We start from the raw sequence: 22677 nt of genomic DNA, 5'->3' as shown, positions 1-22677 counted from the left end.
AAACTGATTTGCTCCATTTGTGAGATAGCACTAGCCCCTGCTAAAATGCCTGCAAGGTATTTGTGTTCCCCTCCCCTAATTATCTCAGGGTACCTTTAAGAAGTAGGCTTCCATGGGGCCTTGTATTTTCTGAGCTTACACCTTTAAGCTCAAAGCAGTGAGGGCCAAGGTTCCCTCTTCTTATCTGAAGGTCAGTGAATTTTTTTTTAAAGAAAATATTTTCATAACCACGTTTCAACAACATTCGTTTCCTTTACAATTCTATGAGTTTTATTCATTTTAAAACATTATTCTGAGATGAGGTCCAGAGGCTTCACCAGACTGTCAAAGGGGTCCGTCACACAAAAAAAAGTTAACCCCTGTCCGATCCCCATTCAACAAAATGCCTACGGGTGCGCAAAGCCCTTTATCCAAGAGCCGGAAGGCATGGCTACATTTTTATCATGCTCCATTTTCAGCCAGAAAGCAGAGAACACTCCCTTCTTTCTCCAAGTCCCACCTTTTTGATTGGATTTAAACATAAAACTGAACTTGGAAAACAGAAACCAAGTTAAAGTGGCCAACTGAGGTAAAAAAAATCTTCAAGTTCACCTGTGCAGACAAATATCTACCTTATCACAGGACACACACACACTTTACACACATTCTAAGGAAAGCTAAGCAGTCAAAACTAAGTCTTTGTGTGGTCTGAATAATCCTAGGACAATGGTGGGAAAAGGTCCTGGGGAGAATGGAACAGGAGAGACAGACTAGAGTTGGGCTCCATTCCAAGCTCTGGTACTTACCAGTCAGCGTATGATTCTGGCCAAATCATTTATCCTCCTTCAGCCTCAGTTTCCTTATCTGAAGAATGAGGGTATTACATTAGAAGATCTCAAAGTCACAGAATAAAGCAATTTCAGAGTTGGAAGCACGGAAACCTTAGAAGTCACCTAGTTCAAACCATATCTGAAACAATAATCTCCTCTACAACACAGCCACAGTTCCAGCCATTGATGGAAGTCTCCTTGTGAGTCAGCACATTCCATTTGGGGACAGCACTGTTAGGAAAAGTTGCCTTTTTAAAAATGCCAACTCACAGCTTCCGGTGCTACCCTCCAGGGACAAAGCAGATCACACCTATTCCCTCTTCCACATGACCACCTTCAGGGGCTTTAACAGAAGGTATTCCCCATCTACTCACCTCAACAACTATTTTCTTCTTTAGGCTAAGAATCTCCAGTTCTCCTCAACAAAATTTCACAGGATGATACCATAAGGTCTTTCACCATCCTAGGTGCCCTAATCCAGACACTCCAGCCCTCATGTGGTAGCCAGAATGATATACAACACTCAGGCTGATCTGATCAGGCCGCAGTGCAGAGGGATAATTGCCTTGCTCCTGCTAGATCTTATGCCTGGAAGCTTTCAGTGTGACTCTAGCATTCTGCTGACTCACCTCATGTTTACACTTTTGGTTAACCATGCTTCACCTACTTCTGAAGTTGAGGTTTTGAACCCAAGTATATGAATTTACATTTATCTCTATCATATCTGGCCACTCTAGCCTGTTCTTTTTGAAACTTTATTCTGTCATCCAGTACCTGTAGTGCTTTCTCTCTGGCACAGTGTCATTTGCAAATTTAATAACTTAACACTTATCCCTTTATTCAAGTCATTAATAAAAATACAAATAGCAAAGGACCAAATACAGATTCCTTGTACACTCCACTAGAGATTTCCTGCTAAAGTGACAGAGAGATACATGAATGCATACAGACACACACACAGAATTTATTAAGTGCTTACTGGGTTCCAGGTACTATGCTAAGAACGAGGTATAAAAATACAGGGAAATAAATAGGAGAGTCTTTGCCTTCAAGGCAAATATTCATACCTCCGTCCTTCAGATATGGAAACTAAGGAGATTATTATTGTTGTTTGCCCTGTGTTCTCATTCTTAAGGAGGACCATGACATCAGGAAGGTGATGCCATGACTTGCAAGTGAATTGCCTTTATGTGAGGCAGGACTGTACAAAGTCACCAGCCTCACTTTCTCCTCCGGAGCCATCTGGGTGCAGTGGCAAGATAAAGATCAGGATGACTGGTCCCCTAAGGAGGTTAAATGATTTGGTCAAAAGAGAATGATTATATTCTAATGGTGGGAGCTAGAGAGGACAGATGGCTATAGCATGGGTATGTCCAGGAAAGAACAGGAAGGCCTAGTTCTGGATGTGATAAGGCGGAAGCTCACCTATCAGAGCCAAGTGTCCTGGGGCAGAGTACAAGGTTTCAGTGAAGAGGAGGATGGTCAAAAGGAGGCAGAACAGTGGAGCTGGTCCAGAAGTGGGATTAAGGGCTTAGCTCTAGGCAAAATAAAGATAAAAAATAATGATAAGGAAAACTTATCAGAGCAAGATGACTTAGAAGAATAACTGATATCAATAGCAACAATAATAGCTAGCATTTATAGAATGCTTTAAAGTTCATGAAGTATTTTATAAATATCACTCCATTTTACAGAGGAAGGAACTGACGCAGACAGAGGTTCAATGACTGGACTAGTGACATACAACCAGTACATGTGTAAGGCCAAATATGAACTTAGGTCTTTTTGAATCCAGGTCTCACACGCTATCCACCTAGCTTTGGGAGTTAACATTCAACTAATTTCACTTGAGTTGAGTATCAACTCCCTCTGAGCCATTTTTTGTTCTGCCCTTTCTAGTTTATTCAAAGGACATTCTAATTGGAAAACAAAAATAAAACAAAGAGCTGAGCAATCAAACAATAAATATTAAATGCCTACTTTATTAAGCGTCTTAGGCCGCATCTGAAATCAGGTCTTCCTGATTCCAGGTGGGGCATTCTATCTGCTGCACCACCTAGCTGGCCATACCATGGACCATACCATGCTTTTAGATTCATCATTTATTACCAGCCTTTGCTTCCATTTCCTATATTTGATGTCTAAGATCCCTTCCAGCTCTAAAGTTATGATTCTATGACCCCATGATTTTTTAAAATCTAAGTTATTTGATACATTCTCTACATCAGTCAGTTTAAACAACTTTTTCCTCTTCACTGGAAATTGTTTCCTTTTGTGTCTTTAGAATTTCTTGAACACTTCCCATCCTTTCTGGATTTTTCCCTTTTCTTTCTCAGAAACTCTGAAACTCAGTCTCCTACGACTTAGGGGTACATGTCTAGACTATGTCCAACTTCTCTATTTTCTATTGCGTGTTCTAAATCAGAATCCTGCCCCCTATCCCCACCCCCCACCTCCTCCCACCCCCAGGGAAAATTCTTCCCTTTTTGTGAAAATCAAATTGAGGATAAAGTTTATCATCTTTTGTTTAAAGGATCATTAGGCCAAGCCAAGACATTAGGAGTTACTTTGTTTTTCTCAGCTAGAGAAGAGACTTAAGTTCTGCATTCTTACCATACCCCACCTCTGTGTCAGACTTGTGATTTGCTACCTGAACTTCTTACCTAGCTCCTAGTTCAGTCCAGGTGATCTGTAGTATGCTCTGATGACAAAATTGCTTCTGTTTCTTCTTCCATTGACCCTCACCCAAATGCTCTCCACCATTCTCCCCTTCTTATCCTCTCTCTCTTCCCTACCCAGCCCACCAGATTTTATTAAATCAGTATTTTTTTTTAACATACAATCCTATTGCCCCAGTTCACCTACTCTAGGATCATGAATTTAGAGAGATTTAAAGGCCAGCTAGTCCAGATCCTTCCTTCCAGAATTGAGGAAACTGAGACCAAGAGAAATTAAGTGACTTGCCTAGAGTCAAACAAGCAGTCTCAGTGGCAGAGGGGTAAGATTAGAACCCAGGTCCTCTGACTTTAAAGCTGCTGCTGTGTCTTTTAAAATAAGGGGAGAGAGAGGGAGAGGGAGAGAGAGAGAAGGAGAGAGGGAGAGGGAGAGGGAGAGACAGAAAGAGGGAGGGAGAGAGTGGGGAAGAAAGGGGAAGGTGGGGGGGAGAGGGAGAGAGAGAGAGAGAAAATATACTCTTTCAGAGTAATAGTATAGGCATGGGTGTCGTCCCAAGTATCATTGAGATTTATGAGAGAAAATGTGGCTCCTTGTTTTAGGACCTCTAATTTACGTTACATGTTAATTACACTCAGTACTTTTGTCTATAGATATCTAGGATAATGGATTTTTATGGCTGGCTTTTTTCTGTAATTTTTGGATATTCTCAAAGTTCTTCTTATATAGTAATTACTCCATACACTGTTCTAAGAAACAGTGATTGCCCCCCCTCCCCTGGTGCCCCCTTGACCTGTAGTGGTTTGGGGAGCCTAATATTTGTTAACAAGAGACAGTATGGCACAGTGGATAAAGAGCTAACCTTACAGTCAAGAAGACCTGAGTTTGAACTCTGAACAATACTAGCTCTGTGATCTGGGCAACTCACTTAACCTTGCACCATCCCTACTAAAGGAAGGTACCAAACTTCATCCTCACCAGGAACCCCTTATATCTATGAAACCACAGACCCAGATTTAACATAATATGGTATAACATAATGCATAACATGACATGAGATATATGACACAATGTAATATGATATGACCCATAATTCCCTAGGATGGGACCCAAGTGAGAATTACCAACTCCAAAGACTGGCAAATATAATAAGGCTCTCTGGTAGAAATAAGAAGCAGTATGCTATAAATCAAAAGATTATTCCTTTGCAGAAAGAGAAAGAAGACTCCATTTACCCCTAAATCTAAATCCTTACCCTAGTGTAGCACTTTACATGGTTTTTTACAAAATTTGTGCCTTTTTCCTCTATGTATTAGCTTGGCATTATGTTGTTTCTGTCTGCCATCAGAACCCCAAAGAGCTCTTACCCTTAAGTTCCCTATACAATTTGTATTGCCAGAAGCATTCCAATTTTTTTTTCTGAGCCACAGGCTACAACCACAGGGTGTGTCCTTTACTCCACATCACAGACCCCTCAAAACTCTACGGGAATCTCACATTTTCATCTTGAACAGCTGCCCTGGAGGAAAGTATATTTGATGCAGAAATTTGAAATGAATAAGCCTGATCTTCTGTGCTCAAAGGAAATAGGAGCTGAGTGTCTCCATAATAACAGTCTCTTGCTGGAGACCTGGAGGTCTTGTACAGTCATATACCTTTCCAGGAATTCTTTCAGAACCTAACTGGTATTCAAGTTTGCCAGAGAACTGTGATCCTCTTGTGAAATGCTACTGGACAGTGGTAAGCTACTGGCAGGTGACTTTCATGCAAAAATAAGACAAGGGTTCCAAGACAGACTGTGTGACTATTCTACTCCTCCTGAGTCACACAACATCAGAGCAGGAAAGACAGACTGAATATATGCTGTTAATGCTGGAAAGGCCTTCTGAACAAGAACACGGTACACAACACTGGAGTTGTAATGGATCTTAGTATTTCAGGCTGGGAGGGAACTCGGCTCATTTAACCTAATGCTCAATTTTCCAGATGAGAAAGGTGAGACCCAAAGAGAAAAAGTGACTAACAAGAGGTCATGGGGATATCCTGTTCATAATGCACAGTAACCGAGACAGCTATTTGTGGTAATGCTGAATTTCCTCTTGCATAATCATTTCTCTCAGAACCTATACAGACCTTCCTCTTCCAAAGGCCTTCGCTATGTTTGCAGAATTAAAATCAGCATTTCATGAGTTAAATCTCACTACATGATACTACATAAACACCCCCCTCCCCTCACCCCAAATACACACACAAGAATCATACAACCTGGTCAGCAGAAGATGCGGTGGAATTTAAACTGACTCTATAACACACCACAGACACCTTAATTTTTATTTAAAAATAAATGTTTATTACGACCAATGTGAAAATATGTTTAACAGAAATGTATATGTAGAGCCTATATCAGATTGCATGCCATTCTGGGGAGAGAGGCAGGGAAGAGAAGGGGAGAAAAATTTAAAACTTGAAAGTTTATGGAAGTGATTGCTGAAAACTAAGACAAATTAATAAAAAAAAAGGTTTAAAAATTCATAGGAAGGTTGTAAGCTTATTCTAAAGATACTGTCTGTAGTTTCCAGTTTACCTCTGTGTTATTCCTTGAACAAGAGAGTCTATCTCTTGGCTCCAGTCTGGCCTGGAAATGCTCTCCTCTCCTCATCTCCACCTTCTGGCTTCCTTCAAGGCTCAGCTAAAACCTTACCTTCTATAGGAAGCCTTTCCTGATCCCCCTTAACTCCAGTGCCAAAAATTTCCTCTGCTGATTATTTCCAATTTATCAGCAGGGACTATCTTCTACTCAGTTTGTATTCCCAGTGCCTGGTACACAGTAGGCACTTAATAAATGCCTACTGACTAATAAATGTCCAGAGATACAGAAATAGAATAGATATGGAAATTAACTGTGGGGTTGGTTACAAAGGACTAGAGAATCAGAGGACATTCAACCCTTGACTTAGGGGAAAAAAATGAGCAAATGTGTCAAACACTGGGTTAAACTCTGGAAATACAAACGCAATGAGAAACAGTACCTGTCATCAATCAGTTTACATTCTAATGAGGGAAAAAACCATGAAGGGCTGTGGTGGCCTGTTTCCTCATCAATAAAACAAGGTGTGGGGAGGAAGCAGGGGAGGGCAGGGGTCCACATTAGATAATTTCTAAAGTCCCTTCTGACTAGGATTCTAAAGAAGGGGTAGAGCGAGTTGTCAAAGAAGAATCCATAGAAGGAATACAAAAGATAAGTCTACATAAGTGTCTTAGGGCTGAACAGTATAAATGGGGGATATGTACAAAAATACCTAGAGCAGCTCTTTTTGTAGTAGCAAAGAACTAGGAAACTAAAATGGGGAGGGGATGGTGTCCATCAATGGGGGATGAATGGAGAAAGTATGGCAACATGAAAGGAATTATATATTACTGTACCATAATAAATGACAAAGGGATTAAGAGGCTTCAGAGAAACCTGGAGAGTATGAAGCTTGCAGAAAAACAATTAATACAATAACATTTGTAAACATACACAATTCTGAATGTCTTAAGAGCGCTGATCAGTGCAATGACTAATCACAGTTTCTAACAACCAATGATATAGCATGCTACTCACTTCTCGACAGAAAAGTGATGGACTTAAGATGTAGAATGAAATTTATGCCTTTTGGACATGGCCAAAGTGAGAATTTGTTTTGTTTATCATGCATATTCCCTATATCACATTCCTGTCAACATCATGGTCCTATAACAACATTATATTTCAAGGGCTTTTTTTTTCTAATGGGGAGAGAAAATACATTTTTGTCCACTGAAAAGAAAATTTTTAATTAAAAAGAAAAAGAATATTACTTTATTATAAAATGCTCCTAGAAGTCTTAATTGGGTTTATTTTTTTAAAAATTGTAATGTTAGACTTGTGTGTATGGATGTAATTAAGATACATCATTGTTGTAGGTTAAAAGTTATATGTGGTTAAGATATATTTTGCTTTTACTGTGTTTTGACTGAATGATCTATTCCCCATCCCAAAGCAAGCATGAATAAAATTAGGTTAAATGTAGCATGTGGCATCTCAGTCTCCTGAAAATTCATTTCACCTATTTTATTTTATTGAATACTGTCTGTATCTTGGTTCACCTGTTTAAAGAAAAGGATGAATAAAACATGGCCATCAAAAAAAAAAAGACAGAAAAAGAATAAATGGAGAGAGGTGCTAACGTGTGTTAGCCTCAGAGTCAGGAAAAACGTTAAGTTCAGATCTTGTCTCTGATATATATTGGTTGTGTGACCCTGGTCAAGTCACTTAACCTGTCTATGACTCTACTTTGCAGAGCAGGTGCTCATTTGTGCTGATAAAGCTTCTTCAACAAAAGTAGTTTAGGTGGCATCTAGATGGCGCAGTGGATAGAGCACCAGCCTTGGTGTCAGGAGGACCTGAGTTCAAATTTGACCTAAGACGCTTAACTAGCCATGTGACCCTGGGCAAGTCACTTAAACCCAATTGCCTTAAAAAAAAAAAATTAGTTCCTCATGCCAAGGAAATCATAGGCCTAGACAAAAAATAATAACAGAAATAATGAAAGAGACTCCTTGACTCAATTCGGTTTGACAATTTAATCTGAAAGATATTTCTTAAGCTCCTGTTATGTGCAAGGTACTGTGTACGCCCTGGAGATGAAGAAGAAAGGGTCCCTGTCCTCAGACAGCTTGCATTCTATTTGGGGGCTTGGTTGGAGAGATACTAATAAAGGCATGGAAGTGGGGGACAGAATCCCCACCTCTGTGGATGTTTAGGCAATAAGGGAGGGAGGGAGATTAGCTTAACAGCATTAGTGCCATAGACACTATAGTACTAATAGGATTCCAAAACACATTAAGTACCAAGTGACTGTTGCATCCTATAGGATGTCAGTGAAGAAAGGTCATCTTAGGTTGAGGTAGTCAAGAGACACTTCAAAAAAGGAGGGTGATGTTCAAATTATTAGAGGAATTCAGACAAAGAGGGTTGTGGGTGGAGTCCTTGTATACAACAGACACTCAATAACTGTTGATTAGATATGCCCAAAGGGCTATAAAAATGTGCACACCCTTTGACCCAGCCATAGCACTTCTAGGGCTGTATCCCAAAGAGATCATACAGATGGGAAAAGGACCCACATGTACAAAAATATTCATAGCAGCTCTTTTTGTGGTAGCAAAGAATTGGAAATTGAGAGGATGCCCATCAATTGGCGAATGGCTGAGCAAGCTGTGGTATATGAATGCAATGGAATACTATTGTGCTATAAGAAATGATGAATAGGAAGACTTCAGAAAAACCTGGAAGGACTGATGCTGAATGAAGTGAGCAGAATCAGGAGAACATTGTGCAAAATAACAGCCATGTTGTGCAATGACTAATATTGATTGACTTAGCTCTTCTCAGCTATACAAGGATCTAAGACACTTCCAAAGGCCTCATGATGGAAAATGCTATCCACATCCAAAGAAAGAACTATGGCGTTTGAATGCAGATCGAAGCATACTATTTGCTATTTTTTTTTCTTCTGTTGTGGTTTGTTTCTTCTTTCTGGTGATCCCTCCTATTGGTTCTAATTCTTTCTTACAACATCACTAAAGTGAAAATATGTTCAATAGGAATCTATACGTATAGCCTATATCAGATTTGGTGCAGTCTTGGGGATGGAGGAGGGGAGGAGGAGAAAATTTAAAACTCAAAAGCTTATGGAAGTGATTGTTGATAAATTGAAATAAATTAATAAATAAAATAAATAATTGTTGATTACATTGAAAGGTTAGTGCTAGAGAAGCATCATGGTATAATGGATAGAATACTTGACTTGGAGTCTAGAAGACGTAGGTTCAAATCCAACCTAAGACACTCACTAGCTCTATGACCCCAGGCAAGTCACTGATTTGTTCCATGTCTTAATTCCGTCATCTGTAAAAGCAGAAGGTTGGTTTCAGCCTCTAATGTTCAATCTAGTTCTCAATCTATGATGCTATGGTCAATAAACCAGATCTACATCATATACACAATTTAAGCCAACCCAAGGCAATTATATGAAGAACCACAGGATCCAGCAGGGCCTGAAAATAACACACTTACCACCACCCTTTGAAAACCATGTGCTATTTATTGTCCACTAGTGTCTTTGAGTTTTTGTTGTATTATGTGCCACCTCTGTCACAAAGTAAAATTACCCATGTGCTATGGAGAGCAGAATTTGGGAGCATTTGAAAACAAAGTTATAGCATTTTAAACTTCCTCCATCATTAGGCTACAAGCTCCTTAGCAGGATCTGTTTTGGCTTTTTTTTTTTTAAAGTCTTTGTATCCCCAGCACTTAGCACAGTGCCTGACACACACAGCCAGCAATTAATAAATGGTTGTTGACTTCACTTGGAAGGGAGTTAAGTAGCTATGTAGCCCAATCCAGACCTGAAAAAGAATTCCCACTCTAACATATCCAACAAGTGATCATCCAGTGTCTGCCTGATGATCTGTAAGAGGGGAAACTTTCCCAGGCAACTCATTCCAGCTTTAATTTTTAGGAAAATCTTCTTGATATCCTGCCTAAACATTCCTGTCTGAAACTTCCACTGGTGGCTCCTGATTCTACTCTCTGTGGCCAAATGGAACAGGTCTGATCTCTCTTCCACAAGAGAGCCCTTCAAATACTTGAAGCTACATCTGCTCCACGCTAAAAGCCCCAGTTCCCTTAACCAATCCTCATGACAGACTCAAGGCCCTTCAGCATCCTAGCTGCCCTTCTCTGGACTAGGGATGATAGTGAGACCAAAGAGTTATTAAACACCTATTATATACTGGGCACTGTGCTAAGCACTTTACAAATATTTCATCTGATGGATACCCTCCGGCTCGTCAATGTTCTTCCTAAATGGTTGCTCGAAGAACTGAATACAGTATTCTGGATGTAGTTGGACCAAGGCAAAGTAAAGGACCATGACATTCTTATTTTGTTGTATCTCTCTTGATATAGCTTTAAGTCTCTCTGATCGCCACATTGCCTGGTTGGCTCATGCCAAGCCTGCTGGACGCTAAAGGCCCTACATCTCTCCCCCCATCTTTTATTTGTAAAGCTGACTTTTCTGAACCTAAGCCTGAGACCTTTCATTTTTTCCTACTGAATTTCACCTTAGTAGATTAGGTCTGATGCTCCAGTCTGTCAAAAAATCTTTTCTTTTTTTTCCGGGGGGTGGGGGGGGTGGGGGTGGTGGTGGCAGGGGGAGATTCTGAGAGTTGTCCAGTATGCTAACTACCCTTCCCAGCCCCGTGCCACCTGCATATTAACCAGTGTCATTTAACTCTGATCAACCAGGATTCCAAAAGATGGATGAGGAAGCATGCTACTTAGCTCTAGATAAAAGAGGTGAGAGGCTCTTTGCCACTCCAGCAGAATTCTCACCACATAGGAGGTGCTTAAGAAAAGAAGCAAAATGAGATACCCATTTTCCAGATGCAGCCCAAATGGAAATTTTTGTTTGACAGCCTACTTGTCACAAGTGGTTTGTTTTTCTTTTCCAGCGAGAAGGGGGAGAGCAAGGAGGGACAGGGTAGCCAAAAAAAAAGGGGGGGGAAGGGAAGCAAAGAGAATCATTGAGGCAAATTTTTTTTTAAATGGAGAAAAAAAACAGAAGAAAGATCAGAAAGAAGCACAGACAAGCAGGACAACTTTGCAGTTCTCTGGCTGATCTTATTATATACTTAAAAAGAAAAGCAAAGTCTATATACCAGACACATGCCTACATAATGCAAATACTCATTAAATTTGGTGTTTGCAAAGTTTAGAGTAAAAATTAAAATTGCTTTTTGGAGTTTGTTTTCTTTTTTCATTAACTGCCCCTGCACTGCTGCCATCACCACTACCATTACCTCCACCTCCACCTCACTAGGTTCTGAACCCTAGCCAGAAGTAGCTGTTGCCTACCTGGCTTACCCCAAGTCTTAGCTCTTCATGACAGAGCTCATGGCAGCTTCTCATGTAGAGGCCCTCCCCCTACCCCTTCCTCCCTGTGGACCAGGACAGTGCTTACTGAACATATGGAGCCAGAACACCTGGCAAATACCTGGGAAAAGCAGTAAGAGATTCAAGTCGAGGAAAAACCACAGTAAATAAACAAAAATAGGTTCTGCTACCCACAGTCAACTTCCTTTCCTTTCTGAGAAAAATAAAACAAAAACACAAAAACAAAAACGTGTGTGTGTGTGTGTGTGTGTGTGTGTGTGTGTGTGTGTGTGAGACATGAGGCTACGTTCCTTGTTCCTTGGATTACCGGGGGGGGGGGGGGGGGAAGGTATGAGTCAGGCGACAGATGCTATTTGTGGCCTCTTGCCCCAAATGGCCTTGATCTTACCCCACAGTTTCAAATACCAGGAACCAAACTCCTATTCTTAGAGCCCTGGGGCCCCTACCTGAATAAATTACTCTGTTTTCTCAGAAAACCCATTCTAACAAACCTACATTCACTAATCAGGGACACTGTTTCTTCCTGATACCAAGGATGGTTTGGTCTAAACATCTAAATGGAGGAGAAAGGAAGAAGTCAACACCTTCTCCCACATAAGCTCCAGGAGGGCAGGGACTTTTTTGTATCCCCAGTATTTAGCACAGTGAATACAGTATACAGTAGGTGCTTAATAAATGTTTATTGTTTACACAATTGACCTTTTTAAGGGATTACAGATAAGCCTATTACTTCTGTTGAAAACTTGGACTTTTCATTAACAGAATTATAGGCTGAAAAGAACCTTAGAGATTATCTAGTAGAGTTTAATATCCTCATTTTACAGATGAGGAAAGTGAGAAGATATAGAAAGGTTAAAATGACTGACCCAAGGTCACAATGAAATAAGAGAACCGGACCTTGGTTCTCAGAACTCAAATCCCATCAATCAGCCAATCAGTATGTATTATGCATCCATTATGTGCCAAGCACTGTGCTAGGTACAAGAGATATAAATGGGGGTGGGGATGGAGGTGGAGGAGAATAAGTAAATCAGTTCCTTCTAGAACTCAGGACAAAACGTGTTTACAAATGTGCAAACAGAAATGAGAACAATCACAAATGTGTTAAATACATAAATAAAAATACAAGGAAATGACAATTGAAAAGAGTGATAAGAGGGCAGAAACAGGGATGAGAAATACAAGAAGGAAGGGAGTTCTGACCAGAGTTTTGAAGGGAGTCAGAGGGTCCATGAGACAAAGTGAGGACAGAAGGTATTCAACGAAGGTAGGGCAGCCTACAAGCAAAGGCAAGGACTAGGCTGTAAGACACCAGAGATGAGGAATAGCAAGTGGCACATTTTACCAAGGCCTTTCCACTATACCACACTGACTGGACTCTACCGAGTCTCTGAAAGGGGGGTCTCCAAAGTTGTTCATCACAAAAAGACTGGGGCTATAAACTCCACTATATTATGCTCACAAACACCTATCAACAGGTAAACATGACTATGTCAGTTCAGAAGTTTATTATACAGTATTGTATGATAAAAACAAATATGTAATTATAACCCTGCAGAACACCAGGCACACTGATAACCAAAGCTAATTATTGCCTGAAACCTTCTTCATTGTTTTCTTTTTCCCTAGGGGCAACTTTTGGAATCACTTAGCCCCCCAATAACAGAAAAGAAAACTTTTCCCAAGGACCCCAAGCTGCCTTGGAACAGTAGATGCAGCTGTCTAAATTCTGTTGCCTACCAAACTATAACACACTAATACAGGACTGCTTTCTAGGGACAGCTCTCTAAGAAGGAAGGAGAAGGAGAGAGTTCATTTTTAAGCCTTTAGACCCCAGGGTCACCCCTGAACAGTGAAACATCTCATAAGGCTAGGACTGGCCTGGAGCAGCAGGAGAGGCTCTCCCCTCCCCCTCAAAGCCCTAGAATTTTAGCACTTGAGTTCAAAAGCAATTACTGGAACTAGCAACCCAAAAGCTAGAGAGATAAGATAAGCATTAGCAACCCGTCCCCCCCCCCCAACCCCTGCTTCCTGAATTGATCCCCAAGCCCAGAAGGTTAAGTGAGATTTTGTCTGGTGAAAGGAGTACCTCCCCACCCACTGCTGTGTGCTTCTGCTGATACAGACCTCAAGGTGAGAGCCCGAAGCAAAAGTGATAGGTAGGCAAAGCCCCTGCTCTGGATAAGAATTTATTTTGTGCTTTCCAGGTCCACACAGAGGTAGTACTGCACTTCAAGTATTCTTATCCCCATTTTACAGATAAAACACAAGATCTGGAGATTATGTCTAATCTCTAAATGGTCCAGACCCTTATTAGCTGGGAGAAAATAGGCAAGTCAATTCATCTCCATGGGCCTTAGATTCCTCATCCTTAAAATGGGGCTACCATCATTTGTACTACCTATCTACCTGGCAGGGTGATTGTGAGGAGAGGGAAACTTTCTTTATCCTCTAATCCATCTACATCAAAGAGGATGGTCAGGAGTTAATTGTAGTGATTTACAACCTACCCAGTTGAATCATAATTCTTGTTTCTATCACAAAGCCGAACTGGGCCACATTGAAAGAGTCAGTTCAAATGGTATCACAGAGTTCTGAAGGAAAACTAAAAATAAAGGAAGTACAGGGATGGGACAGGCAAAGGAGGAAATTCGGGCAAACAATGCTCCCACAAGTTTTCCAAAGGAAGTGAGTAACCAGTGTTATTGAGCAACACAAATACCAGACAATAGTTCTTCCTAATTTGATGGAGAATATCACATGTGCCTGCAGAGAAGTCACCCTCTATTTCAATGATTATATCCTGATTTGAGGGACTGATACTCAATTCATGTCCACTACAAGAGTAAACAGACTCTACTGGACTTGGTACCGGTCAAGACACGTAACTTTTTGTTTCCACTGTTATTTTAAAAGAGGGATGTGTGTGTGTGTGTGTGTGTGTGTGTGTGTGTGTGTGTGTGTGTGTGTGTGTGTGTGTGTGTGAGAGAGACAGAGACAGAGACAGACTGTCTGGACCAGTCATTTAACCACTATGGGACCCAGTTTCCTCACCTAAAAAAAATGGGGCTGATAATGCATTTCCTAAATCAATTCAAGTAAGCAAAGATCTATTAAGTTAGAAGTGTCAAGTTCCCAGGAAAGGCCAGCAAAACTCCCATGGAGAACCAGATTAAAATGTAATTGAAAAATGTTTAACAAAATAAGCAAAAATACAATACAACCTAGATAATGTTCATTTGTGGTTTTCTAAGTCAGTATGTGCCCTCACAGGGATCCTTTTCTATTTGAGCTTGCCATGTTATTATGATTAAATGATTGCTACATACAAGTCACTGTGCTAGCTGGGAATATAAAGATAAAACTAAAACTGCCCCTACCCTCAAGGAGCGTACAACAAGTATGCAAAAAATAAAAGTAGAAAAATATAGGGAGACAATGAACATTCCTATAGATTAAGCACTTACTACATGGCAGGCACAATGCTAAGTGCTAGGGACAGAAATTCAAACAAGTCCCTACCTGCAAGCAGCTTACATTCTTCATTTCAAAATAAATGTTATTGATTTTTTAAAAAGTATCCCCAAAAGTCCCCCTAGCATTGCTTTCCCCTCCAGAGCCATTCCACAAAAATATTTTCAAAGGAGGGGAAAAGAAAAGAGAAAAGAGGGGCGAAAAATCAGCAAAACTGATCTGTACATCAAAAAAATCTTAAAGTACGTGCAATGCAAAGAAGTATAGTGGAGATGTCTTCTCAACTCTTTGGAGTCACACTCTTTATAATGATGTAATGTTGACTTTCTGTTGTTGTATATGGAGACTTTCTTATCGATGACTGGAGCGGAACATTCTAATGGGGGAAGGCAACTCTCAAAGAGGAGCTATGGAGCTGGAAGAGGGGAGTAGGGGTGGATGGCAGGCCCTAACAGCATGACTGGAAAAGTCTGGAAGGGGTATGGAGATCTGAAATCATGTAAGCTAAACCTGAACTGGCCCATCAAAGGTCAAGGTGGCTCCTGGGGACAAAGTCCTGCCTTGAGAGAAGGAACAATACCTTATTCATAGGATCACAGTATTTCAGAGCTGGAAGGGACCTTGGAGATCATTTGGTTCAACCCCTCATTTTACAGATAAGGAATCAGAGACTAGCAGAGGTAGGTGCCCATGTCATATAGCCAGTCACTGGCAGAACCAGAATTCCAACCCAGATCATAAGATCATACGTGGGGTTTAGAACTAGAATGGTGTTACCCAGGGCCTTTTAAAACTGTATCATAATGTTCAATTATATACTCCCCCAATATTTTCTTCCAGTCCAGCACCTAAAACAATGAGCTTTGCATAAAAGAGGAGACTGATGAATGAATGAATGAAACCACTTTGAAAAGTAAGGATACACACACACACGACTCTAAAGAGATTGTGTCACTGGCATCTACATAAACACATGTACCAGGTGAGGCTACTGATTCATGACTTCATTGGTGGCAATGGTAGAAAAATGGCGGCAAGGAAAGTCAAGGAAGAGATGTGCAAGGAAAACCAGAAATTGAGATTCCAAAGGAGTAAGAGAAATGCCACATACTGCCTGATCCACTCACTCACTCACTCCACCCTCACCAACAGTACATAGTTATTTCAAGTCACATGACAAAAAAAAGCAGTATTTTATGTACCTGTATTTTAAAATATTAAAACACAACAAATTCCACAGCATCTTAGCTCCACCTCTGCTGTGCCCATCAACACATATCAACAGATAAACATAGTAAGTGAATGTGGATAGAAACATCAAGGGCTTGTTTAGTCTAACAAACATCAGTCAAGGTGCCTACTATGTACACAGGATAGGCCGGCACAAATGCCTTGCCATATGCATTATCAGAATGACCACATCTATGAGATCATAGATTCAATAGGATAAGGAATACAAAGACTAGATGAGGCTATAATCTACATCAAGATGGAAGATGGAGTAGAGATGACATGCACCAAAATGAAAATTAAAAACAAAAACAAACAAACAAAAACAAACACGGATTGTGTGGTACAGTGGATTAAAAGCACTACCCATGAAGCCACAGGACCTGAGTTTGAATCTTGGCTCACCCACAGCCATGTGTGACTATACAGAAATCATTTAACCTCTTTGGGCCTCAGTTTTCTCTTATGTTAAAATGAAGGTTGGCATTCAGAAATACAAAGGGGCCAAGGAAGTGGAAGCAATCAACTTTCAGATGAGGAAATGTCACAAAGTAGCATTTGGACAGGGCCTTGAAAAACAGATATGATTTCAACATGTGGAGATGAAGGACATTCCAGATATAGGGAACAGGCTTTACCAAAGAGAAAGTGTCAGGAAAACAAAGACAAATTTAGGAAACCTGATACAGGAGACAAGACTTGACCAAAAGTACAACTGCAGGAGGGGAAAGATAAATTCAATAGAAGGTGAATTGTTTAGTTTAGTCAGAAACGTTTGGGAGTCACATGAAATAATGAAGGAAAGTTAAGTCTGAAGCAGATTGTGAAAATCTTCGAATGCCAGACTGAAAAGTCTAGACATCTCTATCTGGATGTCCTGGTACCACCCCAAATACAAAGCAGAACTTTTTATCTTCTAAGTCTACCCCTCCTCCCAAATTCCTCATTTCTGTTAATGGTACCATCACTCTGTGTCATACCCAGGATGGAAACTTCAGTCCTCTGTGACTTTTACTTCTGCCTCACATTCTATACCTCCCCTACAGTTTCTTCCCTCTCCAACTTTATTCTCTGTAATGTTAGAATAAACGTAATAATTCTGTGCCATTATACACTGAACCAAGTGCCTTTCCTCTGTTAATTATTTTCTATTTATCCTGTAGATAGCTTGCTTTATATTGTATATATTTATTTAGATGGTATCTTCCCATTAGACAGTAAACTCCTTGAGGGCAGGTGCTGGGTTTGTAATTGTTTGGCTGGTTTTTTGGTCTCAGTTTGTATCCCCAGGGCTTAGCACAGTTCCTGGTACATAGTAGGCGCTTAATAAATGGTTACCGAATTGAATAGATGACCCGGGGTTTTGTATTCAAGAACTGGAAAGTTAATGGGGAAAGTGGAATCTCTCTTCTAACGGTAAGTGGCAATGCAAAGAGCGCTCCATTTGAATGCAGAACATCTGCATTCGAATCCCAACTCTGCCCTTTACTACCGATGTGACCTTGGACAAGTTAACATTAATGTCTTAGAGATTCAGTAAGCATATATATATATATATATATATATATATATATGAAAGGGGGTTAGATTAAATTATATCTAAGGTCCTTTCCAGCTCAAAATCTGATACTGATGTCTCATTATATCCTTTACCTTAAATGATTAGGGACTGGGCACTAGAGTAATGGGGGACCAGAGAAGGGTACAGCCCAAGGACAAAGTTAATGAAGCGGGATTATTTTAAGTGAAGGTTCTGGGCAGGTGTTAGCTACTAAGGGGATTGAGGTTAATAAACTGATGATTTACTATCTCACTGAAAGTCAGAAGACTTAGGTTCAAATCCTGACTTAGTCATTACTCCTATGAAACCTTAAACAAATCATCCCGAACCTCAATTCCCTCTGTAAAATGAGAGGAATGATTACATGAACCTTCAAGTCCCTTCCAACTATAAAATTCCATAATCACATACTCAAAGTAGGTCTGAGATGTCATCACACACCACATTATTTAAAGAAATGAAATTAAGAAGCATCTAAAAGACAATGGGGAAGTATATGGTTCTTAGACAATGGAGCAGGTCCCAAGACACAACCCTTTTTAACTCATCATTTCAGGGGAGTCAGAATGATACAGTGAAGAGCACAGTCTTCAGAGTCCAAGGCCTGGCTTTGAACTCCACTGTGATGCTGACCACCTTAGTGACCTTGGGCAAATCACGAACCCTCCATGGCCCTCAATATGACCGACAGAAGGAGTATCTAACAAGGAGGTTCATATGTGAAATAAAATCACAGGCACAATTCGAAGGGGGGGAAAAGAAAGATGAGAGGAGAAAGATAAGGGTGAGAAGCCCCCTGGTATATTCCTTGGTCTGTCTGGGCACTTTGCTGGGGCATCACTAAGACAGAAGATATTTTAAAAAAAACAAACCAACCAGGATCATCTTGTTTGTCTTGCTAGGAAATTGAGCCTAGCTCACCAGAGGTTCAATTCTCATCTAGAGCAGGGCTTCTTAAAACTTTTTCCACTGGAGACCCCTTTTCACAATTCCGCAGCTATGTGGGCTGTTGCATGGCCTGAGAGCATGAACAGTGCAACGTATGCAGGCTTTGTGTTCAGAACCAAGGCTGCAGTGACGTTGCTCCATGAAACACTGGCAAGAGCTGCCAGAAAAACCTCCAATTCATTACATGTTTGATTTTTAATTAATTTTTGGTCACTGCGCATTCAGAAACGTTTTGCTACTGTCAAATTTTCGTGACTCCAGACGGGGTCTCGACCCACAGTTTAAGAAGCACTGACTAGCACTTAGGGACTGGGTACACAGAACACCAAGGGGGTCCTGGCAGATGATGAGGTGAATGTTCTGAGGCCTCACTAGGTGCAGCCTATTGAGGCTAGCTCCCTTCTCCCCCAAGGGTGTGCCCCCTTCAGAGGTCATACTCTCTGATGAAAACTTTCTAATGAAAAACTCCAAAAGACTAACTCCTTTTATTTTTAGAGCCAGATGGGTAATTTCTCCGGCTGAGGAATGACTCTATTGCTTGGCTGGATTCATCCTGGATACAACACTGAGTCCCAAAGGAACTGTCATGTCAACAGGCCCTAAAGAGAACAACACATTTCAAATATACAAAGTACATGAACTTGGCCTGCTGTTTATGACCCTGGAAGCCCTTGCACAATAGGCTTAAGTTAGGGGCTTTGGCTGTAAAATCACAGGGACTCATGCTTGGGAAGAATGAGAAGGAGGAAACAGAAAGTAGGAGAGGTGCATGTATACATATAGCAGGGGTGCCCAAAGCACTCATCAGTGCCTACCTGTTTATCTCAACGCCTTGTTTCCAAAGGCTCCTTATTGCCTCTAAGATTAAATATAAGGTGCTCTGTTTGGTTTTTAAAGGCCTTCACAACCTGTCCTAGTTTTCTAACCTTCATAAATATTCTTCTTCTTCTTCAGCTAGCTACTCTACAATCCAGCCAAACCAGACTTTTCTTGCTGATCCTCAGACCTGACACTCAATATCCCACCTCCAAGACTTTGCACTGGCTGTTCTCAGGACTGTCCTTAACACCCACATCTTAGAATCCTTTATTTCCTTCAAAAATCTGTTCAAGAAACACAATTTGACCATGTGAGATTCTTGATAGCAGGGATCGTCTTCTGCTTTTCTCTGTATTCCCAGCACTTAACACAGTGCCTGTCACACGGTAGATGTTAAATAAATGGTCACTGACAGGAAACTATTCCTAATTCTGCCCTCTTTACTCCCTCCTTTGCCCTATTAGCTCTCTCCCTCCAAAAAGCTTCCTTGTACATCTTTTGTCTCTGTGTACATGTCTCCTCCAATCAAATAAATGCTCTTTTAGGGCTAAGACCATTTTATATCTATCTAAGTACCCCCACTGCGTAGCACACTGCTTGAAACATGTTTCACCAGTAAAATGGTTGCTGAGTGACTCATTTCCAAGTCAGTTACCAATGAAGATGCCTTCTTCTCTGTTGCAACCGCCTTTCTGAAGTTTGCTAAAATGCACAATAGGGGTCACAGGGCCGCCAGCAGCAAAGTCCCTTCTCTACTCTGAAACATGGCTCACAGAATCTTAAAGCTTATGTGAGGGACCTCTGAGACCCTCTAGTTTAACACACAGCGTGAACAAGAATGTCCTCTAACATCTCTGACAAAGAGGCATTCACCTTTATTTGAAGGTCTTTGATGAGAAGAAAGTCTTAAGCATCTTCCCAAGGTAGCCCATTCTAATGTTATTAGGAAGTTCTCCCGTACATCATGTTTATACCTATCCCTTTTCATCTTTCAACCCTGGCTACTGCTTCTACCATCTGGAGTCAAATCAGGTAAGTATAATCCCTCTTCCCTGACAACCCTTCAGATCCATTAGGCTCAGGAGCCTTTCCCACTGCCCACCTTCTCTACTTCCTTTATTTGGTCCTCAGGTGGGAGGATCTTGAGGCTGTTAAGTGTCCCGGGTGCTGTCTTCCCTTGCTATTCTCTGGCTTAATAATGTTCCTTCTGAAACATGGTGCTCAGAAATGAACAAGAGAACCTCAGACTCCAGAATCTGACCACAGCAGAACACAACGTTACCAATACCTCTCTCGTCCTGGATTATCAAGCCCTGTTCAGTGAGCAAAACAAAAAGGGAACTCCTCCTTAGAAAAAAAGTGAGTGTGAAGGGGAAGGCTAGTATTCAGTTTAAAATAAAGGAGAAATAATGATTGACACGGATATCAGAGCTTACAATTTAGAAAGCATTTTCTTATGCACTGTCTCCTGAATCCTCATAATTGCCTCAGGATGCAGTTAGAGCAGTAGTAGAGGGAGGCAAGTCCCACTTTTGCAAAAAGGAAACTGAGGCGCAGAAAGGAGAAGTAAGCTATCTGTAGTCACACAGCTATGAAATAGCAACAATAATTCAGAATCAGCAGTGTGTCCTAGTGGACAGGGGGTTGGCAGTGGAATCTGGAAGTCTCTAATATTCAAATCCTGCCTGTGACACATATTAGCCACTTAATCCCTCAGTAATCCAAATTACCCTCTTAAGACTTTAGGTAACCAAAAAAAAAAAAAAGACTTTAGGTAGCAAACATCTGGAGATTTGCATCTGTTGCTTACCAACATATCAACATGGATGAAATTATGAGCCACTAGCCCTACAGATGGGAATTTATTGCGGGAGATGCAGTGAGGAGCAAAATATAGTGAAATTAGATGTGAAGTCAGAGGTCCTGGGATCAAAATCCTGCCTCCATCATTTACTTCTCTCCTGTGACTTTGGATGAGTCACTTCCCCCCTCTGATGTGAAGTATAAATTAAAGAGGATTAGAGTGGATGACCTCTAGACTTTCTTCTAGTCCTTAATCTATAATCCTATAAAGTAAATAGAAGGAAACAATGGAAATGCCCAAGCAAATTATGATACCTCTAACGAAATGCAATCTGTTCCATCAAGAAGGGAGATGGGTAACACTTCCTCCCTTCCTTTCTTTGACACAGGTTCAAGTCCTCAACACACAGCAGTGAACTGTGTGTGACCAATCTCTTCCTCAAAGTGGGGTAGGAACAAGCATTTATTAAGCACAAATATTGTCTATAAATATTGTCATCTACACTATGGAGTGAACACGACTCAAACTGCTGATAAGAGAGCTCTTTGTAAACCTTAAAAATGTAAATTGTAGGATCCTTAAAACAGTGGTAGAGGGGAAAGAATGATGGCTCTGGAGTCAGGGCATTTGGGGTGAAATCCTTGCCTCTATCACATGCTATCTCTGTGATCTTGGAGTCACTTCCCTTCTTCTGGTCCTCATCTGTAAAATTAGGTTAGACGAGATTAGGGCTTCCTAAACTTGTTCCACTCAATTTCAGCAGCATTCATTGGTATTGCGTGACCTGAGGGCATGCGCAGTGCAAAGTGCGCAGGCTTTGTGTTTAGAACCAGGCTGCAGTGAAGTTGTGCCATGCAACATTGGCAAGTGCTGCCAGAAACACCTCGGATTCATTCCATGTTTGACTTTTAATTAATTTTTTGTCATTGTGCTTTCAGAAACCCTGTACTGTTGCCAAATTTTTCACAACTCTATTTGGGGTTGTGACCCACATTTTAAGAAGTGCTGGACTAGATGACCTCTAAGGGCCCTTCCCAGCCCTAAATCTATTATATTATGATCTTATGACATATGGAAATATATAAATGAACAGAGAAAGAATACAGGACTAGGAGCACTACATAAACATTAATGCGTGTGTGTATATAAACACATTTTCTTTCTCCACTAAAGTTCTACTGTCATGTTAAGAATCAGCTAAGTGGCAGAACACCTGGAGTCAGGAAGATCTGAGTTCAAATCTAGCCTTCGGCCCCTTATTTGCTGTGTGACTCTGAGCAAGTCACTTAACCTGTTTGCCTCAGTTTCCTCAACAGTAAAATGGGGATAATAACAGCACTTACCTCGCAGGTATCAAATAATGTTTGTAAATAATGAT

General features: G+C 40.8%; 1 long non-coding RNA gene across 16 annotated transcripts in view; it reads right to left on the bottom strand.

The window, feature by feature from the left end:
- The window catches only part of LOC110216080 (uncharacterized), a 177855-nt gene that overhangs the window by 15627 nt on the left and 139551 nt on the right, over positions 1–22677 (bottom strand). For 8 of the 16 annotated variants that reach the window (XR_013486322.1, XR_013486328.1, XR_013486325.1 and 5 more), the window contains 2 exons: positions 2235–2346; positions 786–843 (listed from right to left, as the gene is read on the bottom strand). The exons of 5 other annotated variants lie outside the window; for them this stretch is intronic. This is a non-coding gene — a long non-coding RNA (uncharacterized LOC110216080). The remainder of the gene's footprint in view (positions 1–785; positions 844–2234; positions 2347–22677) is intronic. 3 more of the 16 variants (XR_013486323.1, XR_013486329.1, XR_013486326.1) reach the window with 1 other exon arrangement.

Source organism: Phascolarctos cinereus, unplaced genomic scaffold (genome assembly GCF_003287225.1).
Source record: "Phascolarctos cinereus isolate Bilbo 61053 unplaced genomic scaffold, phaCin_HiC Scaffold_4;HRSCAF=312, whole genome shotgun sequence".
Lineage (NCBI taxonomy): Eukaryota > Metazoa > Chordata > Mammalia > Diprotodontia > Phascolarctidae > Phascolarctos > Phascolarctos cinereus.
The sequence above is the reverse complement of the archived record's forward strand: the minus strand, read 5'-3'. Positions and strand labels throughout refer to the sequence as shown.